General features: G+C 42.8%; 1 protein-coding gene across 1 annotated transcript in view; it reads left to right on the top strand.

Moving 5' to 3' along the window:
- The window catches only part of pdhx (pyruvate dehydrogenase complex component X), a 409,158-nt gene that overhangs the window by 36,441 nt on the left and 353,856 nt on the right, over positions 1-18,861 (top strand). The window lies entirely within an intron of this gene.

The raw sequence follows: 18,861 nt of genomic DNA, 5'->3' as shown, positions 1-18,861 counted from the left end.
TTGACTGTACATGTTTTCCTGGTGGTTTTCCACAGTGGGCTCCGGTTTCCTTCCAAAGATATGCAGATTTGGTGACACTAAAATGACGTCAGTGTGTATGTGAATGCATGTGTTCACCTTGCGATGAGCTGATGCTCCGTCTAGGGATTGTTTCTGTCTCGTGCCCGATGCTTGCTGGAATGGGGACATCCCTGGATTGATGGATTTAAACATCCTTTTCAGAGATATTGTGGCAAGGTGTCCTGGGAATTTAATGGATGTTTCAGGCAATTCACAACACAGAGAAGCCGAACCTGTTCTCACCGTGATGATATCTCGCACTGTCACCTGGCAGATTCTTATAGATTTACGTAAAGTACGTGCAAGTATAAACAATAAAACACTTGCATAGCAGTAGCGTCCGCTGGAGCAGGCATCTCGTCGTTTGAAGTATAAACCTGGCCTTAGGGTCCTCTGATACAGAAAACATCGATCTGTCGATGATGGGAGTGTGTCATGGCTTCTTAAGGAAGGTCTAGAGCTAAAACGGACTGGACGGAAAAATACCAAACTCGAAACTTAAGCCTGTTATGAGACGACAATGTGCTGAGCCAAATTGTGCAAGAGAAAGAGACACTCGAGAGGAACCCTCAAAGATGGTAATTCTGCAATTAATGATGAATTCTTCTCGTCAATTGCTATCGTAATGACTTATTTTATGAAATAATGACTGAAATGTTAGAGAATAGTTCGGGTCACTTGGTTCCAAGTGCGCAAAGCCTACTGACGCTCACGTCCACATTTTTTATTTATTGCAACTCTTGTTTAATTATTTATTGGTGCCACAGCTCAAAGAGGGTGCCCCCATACCCTACAACCACAATGCCTCCCGCTTATTCAAATGTTCAAGAGAAAACACTGGACTTTGTGTTCAGTAAAAGTTGAGAATTCATCAATGTGTGGAATACTTTTGCAAGGCATTGAATGTATTTATGTTAGTTAATATATTTTGGATTTTTAGATTTTCAGATTCTTGCCTCACAGTAAGGAGACCTGGGTTTGCTTCCCAGGTCCTCCCTACGTGGTGTTTGCATGTTCTCCAACGTGTCTGCGTGGGTTTCCTCCCACAGTCCAAAGACATGCAGGTTAGGTGCATTGGTGATCCTAAATTGTTCCTACTCTGTGCTTGGTGGGTGTGTATGTGTGTACCCTGCGTTGGGCTGGCGTCCTGCCCGGGGTTTGTTCCTGCCTTGCTCCCTGTGCTTGCTGGGATTGGCTCTAGCAGACCCCCGTGACCCTGTAGTTAGGATATAGCAGGTTGGATACTGACTGCTTCAGTGGCTCCGACTCTGAAGCTTTTCTTCTGCGTAGACCGCAGTAGTCAAAGATATCATCTGCATTGCTCAGCATGAATGGCTGATATTCTAAAGAAGAGGAAGGAAGCGGCACATCAAGGTTTGAAAGTCTTTTATGAATGCGATTTGCAGACATCTGACATAAATAAATGTAAACTTTAGCTTCTGTTGGTAACAAACAAAACACTGGCAAATGTCAGTCCAGGCATGAATTCTTTACATTATGCCACCTTATTATAAAAATCCTTTTCACTTTGCCAAATATTATGACTCTGGGGTGCCATGTGCATGAATGTTCTTTGTGATTCACCACCTTTTGTGCAGCCATCTGGTTTCATTGTGCATGCTGTTTTATGAGGGCAGAGAAAAGAAAGAAAACTCTCAGTAAGAAGATCCAACGTGTCAGCTTGATTTTTAATTTTTTTCACAAGTTGAACCGGCACATTTTAGATAAGCAGACATCCGTATCTGTTGTTGTAACTGCCGATTCTTAAAAGAAACACTCCATCCACCCTAAAATGATCTTTATTTTTTATATGTTACTTACCCCATGTAGTTTGTAGTAACGTCTAACAAAATTTGAATCTAGCGTTTTCATGCGGAACAGAGATTGAATATAAAGTTTCACGTATAATAAAAGAGTGACCCACACTGGACAGCCACAAACAAAATCCAAAATTCTATGAAAAACCTCACGTTACTCGTGTCACATAAACCACATATGAAGTCGTCCAGTTGTGTGGATGTTTGGACAGCCCAAAGACACGTAATGATAAAGAACAATTGATAAATGAACTACTTCTGTAAGTCCTCGCATGAATGAAAATGGAATGTACGAGGACAGGGGTTGGTAGTATGCGCTGATTACAGCATGTTGCTGCACCCACTACATGACAAACCACCTGGATTGGGATCCAAGTGAAACGGGGCAAACTTTAAAAATCAACAAAAAAAAAAACAAAAAAAAAGTAATTCTGGTCAGGCGGAAGGTAGGTACGCTCTAACGTCAAATGCTGGCTCTGTATCTGATCGTGTTCAGCTCTGACGGGAGAGCATCCCCCCACGTGGGGAGAAGAGCACGTGGCTATGATATCTCTGCCAGTCAGCAGCCATCCTCTAACACACATGTCTCTTAAAAGCATCAAACGGTCCTCCTTAACCATCTGTAGATGATAATGTCTGCTGAACAAGCAGGTATCACTAGCTAAGCAGAGGCCAAGTGCGCTCCAACACGTGGCAAGAGGGAAAGCGACTCAAACGGAGGTTGGCGCGTGATTGAGGAGGGCTCCGCCTGCTTGCCCCTCCCCTTGACCCTCGGCCTTTTTCTCGGATTCGCGCGAATAAATCGGTAACGCAACCAAACTATTCTTAGTGCGATGAGAGAAATCGCGAAATCAACCTGAATGTTCAAACAAATTATAGAAAAAATCCAATCTAAATCCGTTAAGTAATTCTCTTGTGAAAAGCGGACAAACAATACAGACAGACAGACATTGGATTTTATTTATATATATATAATACACATACAGTACTGTGCAAAAGTTTTAGGCAGGTGTGAAAAAATGCTTTCAAAAATGGAAGTGTTAATCATTTATTTTCATCAATCAACAAAATGCAGTAAATGAACAAAAGAGAAATCGAAATCAAATCAATATTTGGTGTGACCACCCTTTGCCTTCACAACAGCATCAATTCTCCTAGGTACACTTGCACACAGTTTTTGAAGGAACTCGGCTGGTAGGTTGTTCCAAACATCTTGGAGAACTAAGCACAGATCTTCTGTGGATGTCGGCTTCCTCACATCCTTCTGTCTCTTCATGTAATCCCAGACACACTCGATGATGTTGAGATCAGGGCTCTGTGGGGGCCATACCATCACTTCCAGGACTTCTTGCTCTTCTTTACGCTGAAGATAGTTCTTAATGACTTTGGCTGTATGTTTGGGGTCGTTGTTCTGCTAACAGAATAAATTTGGGGCCAATCATACGCCTCCCTGATGGTATTGCATGATGGATAAGTATCTGCCTGTATTTCTCAGCATTGAGAACACCATTAATCCTGACCAAATCTCCAACTCCATTTGCAGAAATGCAGCCCCAAATGTTCAAGGAACCTCCACCATGCTTCACTGTTACCTGCAGACACTCATTATTGTACCGCTCTCCAGCCCTTCGACGAACAAACTGCCTTCTGCTACAGCCAAATATTTCAAATTTTGACTCATCAGTCCAGAGCACCTGCTGCCATTTTTCTGCACCCCAGTTCCTATGTTTTCGTGCATACTTGAGTTGCTTGGCCTTGTTTCCACGTCGGAGGTATGGCTTTTTGGTCTGCAACTCTTCCATGAAGACCACTTCTGGCCAGACCTCTCTGGACAGCAGATGGGTGTACCTGGGTCCCACTGGTTTCTGCCAGTTCTGAGCTGATGCCACTGCTGGACATCTTCTGATTTTGAAGGGTAATAAGCTTGATGTGTCTTTCATCTGCAGCACTAAGTTTCCTTGGCCGACCACTGCGTCTACGATCCTCAACGTTGCCCGTTTCTTTGTGCTTCTTCAAAAGAGCTTGAACAGCACATCCTGAAACCCCAGTCTGCTTTGAGATCTTTGTCTGGGAGAGACCGTGCTGATGCATTAGAACTACCTTGTGTCTTGTTGCTGTGCTCAATCTTGCCATGACATGAAACTGTCTTCCACAACCTCACCTTGGTAGCAGAGTTTGGCTGTTCCTCACCCAGTTTGAAGCCTCCTACACAGCTGTTTCTGTTTCAGTTAATGACTGTGTTTCAACCTATGTGTGACATTGATGATCATTAGCACCTGTTTGGTAGAATTGGTTGATCAGACACCTGACTAGAATCCTACAAAATCCCTGACTTTGTGCAAGTGGACCTATAAGAATTGATGCTGGTTTGAAGGCAAAAGGACGTAACACCAAATATTGATTTGATTTAGAGTTTTCTTTTGTTCACTCACTTTTATATATAATATATAATATTCACGGCATTCGTAGTCTGAATCACAATCTGATTGTATGGGTGGTTACCTACCAGGTAACGCTTATGGTTGGCCAGCAAGTCAGCTAACATCAGCCACAGTGCCTTCAGTTGTGAGAAGCAGATCATAGAATGGTTGAAAATAGTTTACTGTCAAATAATGCAAAGAGTACGCGACACGTGTTTCGCCCTAATTCTTGGCTCATCAGGCATACACACTCACTGCACTCGCTTACGGGAATCGAACCTCGGACGTCAGCGCTAGAGGGGCTTCGCAGCAGTGAAGTATTGCTTTTAAATTTTAATTAAGAAGAAAAGAAAACCTTTTTAAATTGAGGGAAAATATACCAATAACAATTTGTTAAGGATCTGTTTTTTTGTGAAGCTGCCTTTACACAGCCTGTCCGCTGTTTTATAAATGAACGCCATATAAGGCCGCCCTTTCTCCTTCACAGTCAGTTCACGTGATTACGTGGGAGGCGTGATGATGCGATACGCAACCCCGCCTCCCACGGCCAGCGAGCTACAGTCCAGTACAGTATATGGACACAAAATAGGTTCCAGTTATGACCGTTACGCTTTGAATTTCGAAATGAAACCTGCCTAACTTTTGTAAGTAAGCTGTAAGGAATGAGCCTGCCAAATTTCAGCCTTCCACCTACACGGGAAGTTGGAGAATTAGTGATGAGTGAGTGAGTGAGTGAGTCAGTGAGGGCTTTGCCTTTTATTAGTATAGATATATACTAGCTGTCCACCGCTGCTCTTCCCGTGTAATAGTGAAACAATACAAACTTTAAAAACCAATAAAAAAAAATGTAATCATTTGTATTGAGAAGAATTACTATTGATAGCTTTCATATCTGAGGGCCCCTTGATATTCAATATTTTTGGTTTTGCTATGAGGGGTTAGAATGTAGTTGTGATATCTTTGTCAAAAATGTTAAAAGTTGGCAAGGTATCTCTGGCCAAGCGGAAGAAAGGTACGCTCGAATGTCAAACGTCGGCACTGTATCTGATCGTGTCCAGCTTTGACAGGAGAGCATCCCCTGCGTTGGGAGAAGAGCATGTGACTGTGAAATCACTGCCAATCAGCAGGTACCCTCTAAACCACACGCTGCTCTGATATCTCTCTCAAAAACGTCAAACGTTACTCTTTAACCCTAGAATTACCAAAGCTTATGAAAAAACTCGTAGATCCAGCCCACCTTAAATCGCATTGCACCTCTCCGTCAGCGTCTCTTGTCCTGTAAATGTGCCGATCAAGATAAGCAACAAGTAGCATACTATTCCATCCCCCCACTACCGCAGAACATGCACAAAGTTCTCCCAGCTCATGTCTTGATTATCTGGGAGTGAAGTGCTGGAGTTGGACATAACTGATTGTTATTTGGAACACATGCATTTCATGTGTGTTCCATTTCTACAATAATCTGTGTAAACACATTGTTAAAACAGAAACGTTTTTCATATTGTAGTAGTAAATGACAAAATGTTGGCATAAACTATACAATGTGTGAAGCCTTAAGTCCAAAGATTAAATAAACACTTTCACAAAATGTACAAGGATAAGACAACAGCTTCCGTGGCATAGCGGTAAGATCTGCTGACTTGTAATCAAGAGTCCCCGGTTCGATCTCGACTTCCTCCTGTATTTACCGTTTTCAGTAGTGAGCTGCTCTTATTGTTGTTGATTTTTAAAGTTTATCCCTTATTTGGGCCTGCAAAGCCTCAGGCAGGCCACTGAGGATGAGGATGGGACTAATACCCATAGGTTGAAGCTTATTCCAGGCAAGCAAAGGAGGGCTTGGTCTGCCCAGTGAAGCCTTTTGTAGGCCCTCACACCCGTTTTGCCATGTAGAAGACTCCACTTTATATTAAAATGTCTAGTTTTGAGCCGCAGATCTTGGTAAAGTGGGTTTTTATCTAAAGTCTGTCTTTTATCTGTCTCAAAGTGAACTGCCTCTTAACTCTTTCAGGACTGAATAACTTTTTCTGAAAAGCACTCAAAGCAACGGTTTCCCTCAGAAATCAACATAAAACGTCTGTTGCTGCGTGCTGTGGGCGCCAGTTCACCAGAAATGTGTGTCAGGCTGCCTTTGCAATACGGGGAGGCGTGGGTGGAAGCAGCTATCGCGGTCACAGTTAGGGTGGGGGTGGGGGGGGGTAAACGTTAACATTATACAAAGTTATTGTCTGTCTGTATACCTGCATTGTTATGACTCTTTAATATTTTCTTTATCATTATGCTGCCGCTGGAGTGTATGAATTTCCCATTGGGATTAATAAAGTATCTCTGTCTGTCTGTCTGTCTGTCTGTCAACAGATTTAAAATGTCTGCACAGAGACAGTGCCAATAAACTTAATATTATAACAAACTTATTATAACAAAGAGAGGACGCATCTTCGTCATTTTTTCGAGCGGTATGTCTGACTCACATGGACACAAACTGGCATCTTGCATCTGATGATTTTGTTGTTTCCTCTGTTGTTACCTAAGGGGGAACACCTTTTTGATCTTAATTTCTCCTTGTTTTTGAGATGTGTTTTAGATTTGACGTGGTCATTGCAAGTATCTTTTTTTCATGTCCAGTCTGTGGTGTGCTGGTAAAACTTGTAGAAAGGTTTTCCAGATTCGTAAAAGTCGCCAGGATATTGCTGTCCCCTCAATTTTGCAGTTAAGCTCGTGTTTCTTAGTTTTTTCGACGTATTTAGGGTATCTGATCCTGCTCGCTTTCACATTTCTGTCTCATGCAGCTAGATAATTCACGTGTCTTTAACAAGAAAACATATAAGAAATGCGCACAAACAGATAGAGGCATGACGGAATTTCTGCGAAGAATTGGCGTTCGCTTCAAAAACAACAAACTAGAACATAGTATCTGAATGATAGAACTACAGCTTATTCAATCGTTTAATTTATTAGGAAGTCTTGTAACACTCATCCCTTCAGTCTCTAAATTCCGCACTTTTCCATTTTTAAATCTAAAATTCATTTTTAAGTGTTAATTCAGTGATTCCGTCTGCATCGCCGAAATCATATGGCCCTAACATGACAATCTGGTTTGTAACTCTTGTCATTGTAAGTGGTGGTCCTCCCAGGCGAACAGCGCATCAGCTACACAAACCACGATCAGCTCATTCTGGTACCTCACATTCATTTTCCAATCACTTGTATCAAAATCGGAGTCTGATATATCAAAGTCCAATTCAGTGATAATATGCAAAGCATTGTCCATAGAGTATTTTGCTTTACGCATTCGCGTTGATCGCTCGTTAGATGTCGATGCCATGTTTGCCGTTGTTTGCTCCTCGCTACTCATGCGAACACAGGGAATCTCGGTGAAACCAATGAAGCTAAGTTGCTTTCTAACAAAGAGAGCCCAACTAACACATAAGAGCGGGTTTGGTCACTGTTTGATCACCACCATCAACCCCTTCCTTTGACAAAAGTCAGAATCTAAGTTAAAGAATCGTTGGCTACCATAGGGGACATTCTTAGACTAGGACGTCCAATCCAGTGATGATGTGATGTTGGTATGGTCTTCTGAATGGTTTTTTAAAATGCATCCCCTGACCATCTCTTGGTTTTCAGCTCAGCTGGGATTAGAAAACCCATCTGGGGTGCCTGACCAGCATACCACAATAACTTTTGTACCTTCACAAAGTCTACAGACCTCTTCGCCTTTTTCACATTTTGCTACATTGAAGCCTTGTGCTAAAGTCATTTACGCTCATTTTTTCCGTCATCAATCAACACTTAATAGTCCAGAATGACAAAGCAAAAACAGGATTATCGAAATCTTGGCAAATGTATTAAAAATAATAATAAAAAAATGAAAGCTCTCATTGACTCAACCCTTTGCTATGACATTTGATGCTATGGTGCATCCCATTTTGTTGATTGTCACCGAGATGTATCTACACCTTGTTTGGAGTCCCTTCCATTGTTTGCACTGATCACGAAAGGCACACAGCTGTCAATAGAAGGTCAACCAATGGGATGAAAACCAAACCAAGAGGTCCAAGGAATTGCCTGCAGAGCTTAGAATCGGGAATGTGCCGAGACGAAGATCTGAGGAAGGCTATAAAACAATTTCTGCAGCTGTGAAGGTTCCCAGCAGGACTACCCTGACCTCCGTAATTCTTCAGTGGAAGAAGTTTGACACAACTGAATCTTTCTAGGAAACCTAGACAAATTGGGGGAGAAAGGCCTTGGGAAGAGAGGTGACCAACAGCCTGATGGTCACTGACGCTGGCTAAGCTGCTGAGAATGAGTGTGCAGAATGGAAGGACAACCATCACTGTAGTACTCCACCAGTCTGGGCTTTTACGGCAGCCTGCTTTGTTTTTGCATAAAGGAGTCTCAGACTTTGAGAAACACACACCTGGTTCTGATGAAACCAAGATTGACCTGTTTGGCTTCAATTGTAAGTGTCACGTCGTCTGGAGGAAACCAGGCACTGCTCGTCATCACCTGTGCAATATCATTCCAGGGGTGAAGCACGATGGTGGCAGCATCCAGCTGTGGGGTTGTTTTTCAGTGACTGGGAATGGCAATCTAGACAGTGAGTGGAAAGCTGAATAGAGTAAAGTGCAGAGATATCCCGAATGAAAACCTGCTCAAGAGCACTCTGGACCTCCGAATGGGCCAAACTATCACCTTCCAAAGGGACAAAGTAAGGAGAACACGACAACTTTGTGACTGTACAGGGTGAGGCAAAAAGTCCCACATTTCTCATGGTCATTACGCGAAGTAGAGGAAGTCGAGTGCGTTGGGGTGGGTGGGGTCCTTTTGATATGCGATCCCATGTAATTTTCAGTCGGCCACATGCCTTGGTCCGGTGCACACAGTGCTTTCGCTGTCGAAACGTTCTTCAAAAACGACTCCATCATTGCTACGCAATGTGCCTTCCGAACGTACCAACGGTAACGTCCCAGATCGGAAAACAATTCTTCAGTGGGTGGCTAAATTTAGAGAGACGGGTCCAACAGTCCTCTGACTGTACAAATGCCTGAAAACGTCCAAGCTGCAAGGGCATCCATTTTGCAGTCTCCTAGATGTTCAGTGTGCTTCAGCCTTTGGCATTTCCAACACGTCTTTTGCATGAGGACTTGCATTTCCATCCATACAAAATGATGGCAGTGCAGGAACTGAGAGAGACCAGGAGAGCTGTAGAGAGTTGTGCGGCAACATTCTGCCAACCGTTCATCGAGATGCCATCGTCAAGTGCAGCCATGAGGCACATTTCCATTTGAATGGTTGTGTAAATAAGTGAAACTTTCGCTGTTGGGCTGAAACCAACTCTGGTGAACTTCAAAATTTGGCATTGTTGGCCCTTACTTTTTTGAGGAGGGGGGAGCAAAAGTCACCGTCACTTCAGAACATTAAGTTGAAATGCTAGTGAACTGGAAGAAATGGATGTGGTGGATGCCTGGTGGCAACAGGATGGAGCAACAGCTCATACGGCCTGTGTGGAGATCCATGCAAGTTTTGCAGGAGATGTTTTCGAGAAGCTGACCTCCCGGCGTGGCGATGTCCAGTGGCCTTCATGTTCGCCTGATCTCGCTCCGAGCGATCTGTTCTCAAGTCGAAGGTCTACACACAACGACCTCAAAACCTTGAAGGCCGCTATTCACCACGAAATGGCCAAATGAGTCATGCGAGTGTTCAGAAATCGTCTTGAAGAGCGGATTGCTAGTGATGGCTACCACCTTGACGGCATCATTTTTAAAACGCAGCACTTTTTCTGTGAGCCTGTAAAGGATTCAACAACTTTGTCCACATCTGTACAAACAGGTCCATGGTGAGTTTGTGCTTTTGATAGGTCACCTTTGTTAGGTGTTAACTGTAGCAGCCTAGCCTCAGTATTATGATGAAGATGATGATGAAACAAAACTGTAAGTAAGCCTGGAGGATGCAGCATGTAGTGTTTGCGGTAAAGACTCCACGGGGAAGTGTAAACCTGTGCCGCCTTTTGTCTTAACTCGATATCCCTAAGTTTACATCCATTAAAGCCGAGGCAGAATCGTTCATGAAGTCCAGGCACTTTCACAACCATTAAGCATCATTAATAGCACTCAAGAGCCATTAAATGCAATTGACTTTTGGAGGTCAGGTCACCATTTCCAATAGCAGGGCTTTACTCTTTTGATTCCAAGTCACTGGCAAGAGCTAAATATTGGATTTCTGTAAAAATCAAGAGAGAAACAGTTTGAAGATTGCTACTGAGAGAATAATAAATGTGTGTGGTTTACGCAGTTTATGGAGTGGTATGTAACATAACAACATGTTCAAACCTGCTTATTCCAGTCCGGGGATGTGGGGCGTCGGAGCCCTTCCTGATAGCACTGGCTACCAGGTAGGAAGTGTACAGTCGTGGCCAAAAGTTTGGAGAATGACCCAAGTGTTGGTTTTCACAAAGTCTGTGTTTTTATATCTTTATGTCAGATGTTTCAATGGTATACTGAAGTAGAATTATAAGCTTCAAAGGCTTTAATTGACAATGACATGAAGTTTATTTGCATTGTAGTCCATATTTGCAGTGTTGGCCCTTCTTTCTTTTTCAAGACCTCTGCAATTCACCCTGGCAGGCTGTCTGGCAATCAAATTCTGGGCCAAAATCCTGACTGATGTCAGCCCATTCTTGCATAATCATAATTGGTGGGTTTTTGTTTGTCCATCCACCTCCTAAGGATTGACCACAAGTTCTCAATGGGATTGAAGGTCTGGGGAGTTTCCTGGCCATGGACCCAAAATTTGTTCCCCGGGTCACTTTAGCTGTCACTTTTGCCTCATGGCCCGGTCTGGTCTTCCATCATGCTGGACTGTTCATTGCTGATTACCAGACTGTTCTGGGATGGTTGGGAGAAGTTCCTCTTGGTGGATATTTTCCCCTTTTTTTGGACCCTTCTCTGTAAACACTAGAGATGTTTGTGTGTTAAAATCCCAGTAGATCAGCAGCAGTTTCTGAAATACTCAGACCGGCCTGTCGGAGACCAAACAGCCATGCCACGTTCGGAGTCACTTCAAGTCCCCATTCTTCTCCATTCTGATGCTCGGTTTGAACTTCAGCAGGTCGTCTTGACAAATGTCTCCATCCTGAAATGCGTTGACTTGCTGCCGTTAAATATTTGCATTAGCAAGCAGTACCAGTGAGAGTATGTTGTAATGAAAAGATTAAACGGATTTAGTGATAAATGGAAGTAGACTGTGAAACGTGAGCCAAAGCTGCGTCTTCTAATCTCCTGCTCTCCTTTTTTTTCTTACTCTGACCTTTGACCAACTCATTATCTCTACTAATAAAAGGCAAAGCACTCACTCACTCACTCACTCACTCACTCACTCACTCACTCACTCACTCACTCACTCACTCACTCACTCACTCACTCACTCACTCACTCACTCACTCACTCACTCACTCATCACTAATTGTCCAACTTAGAAGGCTGAAATTTGGCAGGCTCATTCCTTACAGCTTACTTACAAAAGTTAGGCAGGTTTCATTTCGAAATTCTACGCGTAATGGTCATAACTGGAACCTCTTTTTTGTCCATATACTGTAATAGACTGCAGCTCGATGGCCGTGGGAGGCGGAGTTGCGTATCGCGTCCTCATGCCTCCCACGTAATCACGTGAACTGACTGTGAAGGCAGTATGTAGAAAACAAGGAAGAGCCCCAAAGAGCGCTGAAGAAAACATTCATTACACAATTGAGAAGGCAGCGAAACAATAAGAAGCGAGCGAGTGACGAATACAAGCATATTCATAAGTGCAGCTACTGCGGAAACAAAGCACGGTGTAAACCGTAAGTTTAAATTAAGTTTATAGAAACGCTCCCGCTGCCGTTTGCAATACCATATTCGTGACTTACAAGTTTAATGAGAAGACACGAGGTATAAACGAGACTTTGGATCACTTTGTAACGGAGTTAAAATTGCTGTAGCGAGAAACTTTTAAGTGCCGGGTCTTAGCTAACATTAAATAAAGCTGTGGACATTGCAACATCACACAAGACAGCGGCTCACGTGAACTGACCGAACGCAGCACGAGTTCCATACAGGTGGGAAGATGAAATTTCACGTGCTCATTCCTTGCAGTGTACTTACAAAGTTGGGTATGTTTCATGTCCTATTGCAACACACAAGGGGGGGGAAATAGGTGTACCCCCTAAACTGTATGTATAGGAATAGGGGAAAACCCTCTTCACTATTTCTGCGACTTCCAATATATGTAGGAAGCCCAAATTTCCCATGCTCATCCTTTACACTGTACTTACAAACGTTAAGTATGTTTCATTTTGCGGTGTGCCCCGTAACGAACTTTTGAAAATAACATCTTCTTCTTGGCGGTTCTCACCATTATGTCGTAAGGAACTTTCTGAACTGACCTCTCCTTTTGGCGGTTTCATTCCTTTTTTCCATTAACAGACGATTTATTTCACGACAGAGACGCACAAGGGCAGCCCCCGGTCCCACTTCCTTTTTCTGCGCATCTACCACGTGGTTGGCTCTGTGAACGCTGAAGTCGAAAAACAAGGGGAAAAACACCAATTTAAAAATAAAAAGCAATTTCTTTATTCTTTATTCTTGGTGAGTTAAAAAAAACTGCGAGACTGCCCCCCCCCCCCCCCCCCCCCCCCCCAGCTCAGAGCAACTGATTTGGGATCAGGCAGACTGCCCTAAAAGAAAAAAATGTTCTCTCTTTTATCACCTAGCTTGTTCATTAGCTAAAGAGAGAAGAAAAGAAACCTAGCAGTTCATTTTGAAGGCATACCTAGATTGCTGTAAATTACGGTTACATCCTGATTTATTACATTCAGGAGTACAGTAATCCCTCCTCCATCGCGGGGGTTGCGTTCCAGAGCCAGCCACGAAATAAGAAAATCCGCGAAGTAGAAACCATATGTTTATATGGTTATTTTTATATATTTTAAGCCCTTATAAAATCTCCCACACTATTATAAACATTTCACGCACAGTTATACAGCATAAACCCTTTGTATTCTCTTAGATATTAGGTAAGATTCGTTGAAATTATGTATGTAAACACAGTTTACATACAGTAAAACCTAAATATTATTTTAAAGATATCGAGCGTCTCCAATATCACATACGTTACAGCCATTACAACAGACAGGCCACCAGCAATAAATGCGTACAATGCAAGAGAAATTGTATACAGTAAAATGTGTGTACAGCGACACTAAACTATGTACATGTAATAAGTACTGTATGTAAATAATTAATTATGGTTGCTCACCAACAATGACACGACGACTTGTCCGATAACGATGAGTTTAATTTTACTGCACAACAAAGGATAGCGTTACAGCTCTTCTAAAGGAGCCTCTTCAGGCGACTGTGTAGCACCACCGTTGTTCTTCTTCCAGCACTCTTCATTCCAAATCCCTAAAGCAGATTCCATCCAGACTACTGCCTTATCACGTCCACTTGCAACTCGTTTTGCGCCCTGGTTAAAGGACACTGCGGCCGTAGATCTTATATGCTTTTCCTCCTTTTTAAATAAAAAGAATCGTGGACTCATTGATGCTGTAATTGTGTCCTGCAGCGGTGTAGCTGTTTCCTTCCTTCAACATATCCAAAACTTTTACCTTTTCTGCAATCCTGAAGCATTAGCAGTAACGTGCATTAATTCTGAATGAGTGAGATGAGACTTCCTGGTTAATGCAGCACTCCGTTGCTGAGCCAATCAGCAGCACACAGGAACTTAACTCCGTGCTCTGATTGGGTAGCTTCTCAGCCATCCGCCAGTAGCGTCCCTTGTTTGAATTCAAATCCGTCCCTTGTTTGAATTCAAATGGGCAAATCAACTGAGGAGGCAGCATGGTGGCGCAGTGGGTAGCGCTGCTGCCTCGCAGTTGGGAGATCTGGGGACCTGGGTTCGCTTCCCGGGTCCTCCCTGCGTGGAGTTTGCATGTTCTCCCCGTGTCTGCGTGGGTTTCCTCCGGGCGCTCCGGTTTCCTCCCACAGTCCAAAGACATGCAGGTTAGGTGGATTGGTGATTCTAAATTGGCCCTAGTGTGTGCTTGGTGTGTGGGTGTGTTTGTGTGTGTCCTGCGGTGGGTAGTAGAGAGTAGGGGTTAGTACAGATTTTAGAGCCACCATGAATAGTTATTATAATGAATTGGATATACAGAGTATCAGGATTTAAATTACAGTGAAGTTACCTGTATGAGAAGGCCATGTTAAAGTAATGTGATTTCAGCAGTTTTATGAAGTGCTCCACTGTATTAGCCTGGCGAATTCCTACTGGCAGGCTATTCCAGATTTTAGGTGCAAAACAGCAGAAGGCCGCCCGCCTCACCACTTCTTTTTTTAGTTTTGCTCTTGGAATTCTAAGGAGACACTCAGTTGAGGATCTGAGGTTGCGATTTGGAATATAAGTTGTCAGACATTCCGATATATATGATGGGGCGAGATTATTTAAGGCTTTATAAACCATAAGCAGAATTTTAAAGTCAATTCTGAATGACACAGGTAACCAGTGTAGTGACGTCAAAACTGGAGAGATGTGCTCGGATTTTCTTTTCCTGGTTAGGATTCTAGCAGCTGCGTTCTGCACTAGTTGCAAACGATTTATGTCTTTTTTTGGGTAGTCCTGAGAGGAGTGCGTTACAGTAATCTAGTCAACTGAAAACAAACGCGTGAACTAATTTCTCCGCATCTTTCAATGATATGAGGTCTAACTTTTGTTATGTTTCTTAAGTGAAAAAATGCTGTCCTAGTAAGCTGATTAATATGCAATTTAAAATTTAGATTACAGTCAACAGTTCCCCTAAGCTTTTTACCTCCGTTTTGACTTTTAATCCTAATGCATCCAGTTTATTTCTAATAGCCTCATTGTATCCATTATTGCCAATCACTAAGATTTCGGTTTTCTTTATTTAATTTGAGAAAGTTACTATTCATCCATTCTGAGATACAAGTTAGACATTGTGTTAGTGAATCAAGAGAATAGGGGTCATCAGGTGCAATTGATAAATACAGCTGTGTGTCATCAGCATAGCTGTGGTAGCTCACGTTGTGTCCTGAGATAATCTGACCTAATGGAAGCATGTAGATTGAGAAGAGCAGCGGACCCAGGATAGAGCCTTGTGGAACACCATATAGGATATCATGTGTCTTTGAGTTGTAATTACCACAACTAACAAAGAATTTTCTCCCTGCCAGGTAGGATTCAAACCAATTTAAGACACTGCCAGAGAGGCCCACCCACTGACTAAGGCGATTTTTAAGAATATTATGATCAATGGTGTCAAATGCGGCACTCCGACCTAAGAGGATGAGAACAGATAAATGGCCTCTGTCTGCATTTACCCGCAAATCATTTACTACTTTAACGAGTGCAGTTTCTGTGCTGTGATTTGTTCTAAAACCTGACTGAAATTTATCAAGAATAGCAGGTTTATTTAGGTGCTCATTTAACTGCATAATGACTGCCTTCTCTAGAATTTTACTTAAGAAAGGCAGGTTAGAGATGGGTCTATAATTTTCAAGAGCAGAGGGGTCGAGATTATTTTTCTTAAGTAGGGGTTTAACTACAGCAGTCTTAAGACAGTCTGTTATCAATGTTGAATCTGTTGTATCTTTACAATGGTTGACAGTTGCGGAATGTAGCTTGATCATAACACGTCCTCCAAATATGAACCTGATTGAAAGACAAAATGATAATGAAATCCTCATTTCAGTGACAAAACAATTACATTGACAATCGTGTTACGTTATTTTTAAAATGTTTCCTTTTCTTTTTCATAACACACTACTTCTCCGCTGTGAAGCGCCGGTATTTTGCTAGTTGGATATTAAGACTGTTCACTAAAACTCATGGTTGATTGCTTCTAATCAAAGAAGTGTAAACTACAGCTACAGTGCATCTGGAAAGTATTCACAGCGCATTACTTTTTCCACATTTTGTTATGTTACAGCCTTATTCCAAAATGGATTAAATTCATTTTTTTTCCTCAGAATTCTACACACAACACCCCATAATGACAACATGAAAAAAGTTTACTTGAGGTTTTTGCAAATTTATTAAAAATAAAAAAATTGAGAAAGCACATGTCCATAAGTATTCACAGCCTTTGCTGTGAAGCTCAAAATTGAGCTCAGGTCCATCCTGTTTCCCCTGATCATCCTTGAGATGTTTCTGCAGCTTCATTGGAGTCCACCTGTGGTCAATTCAGTTGACTGGACATGATTTGGAAAGACACACACCTGTCTATAGAAGGTCCCGCAGTTCACAGTTCATGTCAGAGCACAAACCAAGCATGAAGTTAAAGGAATTGTCTGTAGACCTCCGAGACAAGATTGCCTCAAGGCACAAATCTGGGGAAGGTTACAGAAAAATTTCTGCTGCTATGAAGGTCCCAATGAGCACAGTGGCCTCCATCATCCGTAAGTGGAAGAAGTTCGAAACCACCAGGACTCTTCCTAGAGCTGGCCGGCCATCTAAACTGAGCGATCGGGGAAGAAGGGCCTTAGTCACGGAGGTGACCAAGAACCCGATGGTCACTCTGTAAGAGCTCCAGAGGTCCTCTGTGGAGAGAAGAGAACCTTCCAGAAGGACAACCATCTCTGCAGCAATCCACCAATCGGGCCTGTATGGTAGAGTGGCCAGACGGAAGCCACTCCTTAGTAAAAGGCACATGGCAGCCCGCCTGGAGTTTGCCAAAAGGCACCTGAAGGACTCTCAGACCTTGAGAAAGAAAATTCTCTGGTCTGATGAGACAAAGATTGAACTCTTTGGTGTGAATGCCAGGCGTCACGTTTGGAGGAAACCTGGCACCATCCCTACAGTGAAGCATGGTGGTGGCAGCATCATGCTGTGGGGATGTTTTTCAGCGGCAGGGACTGGGAGACTAGTCAGGATAAATGGAAAGATGACTGCAGCAATGTACAGAGACATCCTGGATGAAAACCTGCTCCAGAGCGCTCTTGACCTCAGACTGGGGCGACAGTTCATCTTTCAGCAGGACAACGACACTAAGCACACAGCCAAGATATCAAAGGAGTGGCTTCAGGACAACTCTGTGAATGTCCTTGAGTGGCCCAGACTTGAATCTAATTTAACATCTCTGGAGAGATCTTAAAATGGCTGTGCACCGACTCTTCCCATCCAACCTGATGGAGCTTGAGAGGTGCTGCAAAGAGGAATGGGCGAAACTGGCCAAGGATAGGTGTGCCAAGCTTGTGGCATCATATTCAGCAAGACTTGAGGCTGGAATTGCTGCCAAAGGGGCATCGACAAAGTATTGAGCAAAGGCTGTGAATACTTATGGACATGGGATTTCTCAGTTTTTTTTATTTTTAATAAATTTACAAAAACCTCAAGTAAACTTTTTTCACGTTGTCATTATGGGGTGTTGTGTGTAGAATTCTGAGGAAAAAAATGAATTTAATCCATTTTGGAATAAGGCTGTACCATAACAAAAGGTGGAAAAAGTGATGCACTGTGAATACTTTCTGGATGCACTGTATTACCCCTTTCAAAAAAAAATCCTTTCTCAATAAAAATGACAAAAGCAAATAAACTTATTTCTTCAAGAAGATGTCAAATCAGAAAGACCCCCACAAGGACAGACTGGCGAGAGACTTTGGGGCTTGTGAATTGGACCCAAATCTGAATTCATGCCTTTGACAAATGAGAATTTTTAAGAGACGTGGGCTTAGCACATCCATTTTCACTTAATCTTAAAGTGCTGCAATCTGTCACGTTTTCCCCTACTGACATTAATTAAAATGTTTCATAATTATCTTCATGTTGGGCTCTTACTAGCTACAAAAATATATTCTTAAGCTATAAAATAAACAAAAAGAAACCTTTACAAATTAATTTTAGTTTAATGGCGCACATTTATCATGTGTGTGGGCTGCTGCAATGTAGACAGACCGAAATAAATCTCTTTGTAAAATTTGTTTGTCTGCTCTAAAGACGAGAATTGGGGGGGCCGAATGGGTACCCCATTTGATACAAACAAAAGTAAGGTAAAGAAAAGTGTTGACGTCTCATGTCCTCTGTGTTGGACGGCTCTCAAGTGACCTTCTCTCCGGTTCCTTGCTCATTGGATGCGGGATTAAATTTTGACTTCCGGTGTCGTTGTTCCCGGGGTGGAAGACGTGGGACCTCCAGGCCAAAACCGGATATGACGTCACAGTTTGTCCCGGGACTTATCCTTCCAGTATGTGGGTGAAAGAGAAATGGAAATTAGAACACCGCAGACCCTCTGGTGCTTAAAGAGGTGGGCTTGTTGTGCTAGAGCCCCATAGACACTCCCAGTGTGCGCGCACGTGTATGATACCATTTGTTTTATGACGCCATTCCTGTCTGACTGTCATATGGTGCCTTTCATTTCTGCATATATAGATTCACAGGGTCCTTGTTGTTGTTATTGTTATTATTATTATCCCCTCCTTTCTCTGCTGTTCTTTTTCTGATTTTCTGTGGTGGCGACCTGCGCCACCACCACCCGGTCAAAGCACCGTGCTGTCCTTACATTGATGGATTGAAGGCCA

Source organism: Erpetoichthys calabaricus, chromosome 2 (genome assembly GCF_900747795.2).
Source record: "Erpetoichthys calabaricus chromosome 2, fErpCal1.3, whole genome shotgun sequence".
In the NCBI taxonomy this organism is placed as follows: domain Eukaryota; kingdom Metazoa; phylum Chordata; class Cladistia; order Polypteriformes; family Polypteridae; genus Erpetoichthys; species Erpetoichthys calabaricus.
The sequence above is the reverse complement of the archived record's forward strand: the minus strand, read 5'-3'. Positions and strand labels throughout refer to the sequence as shown.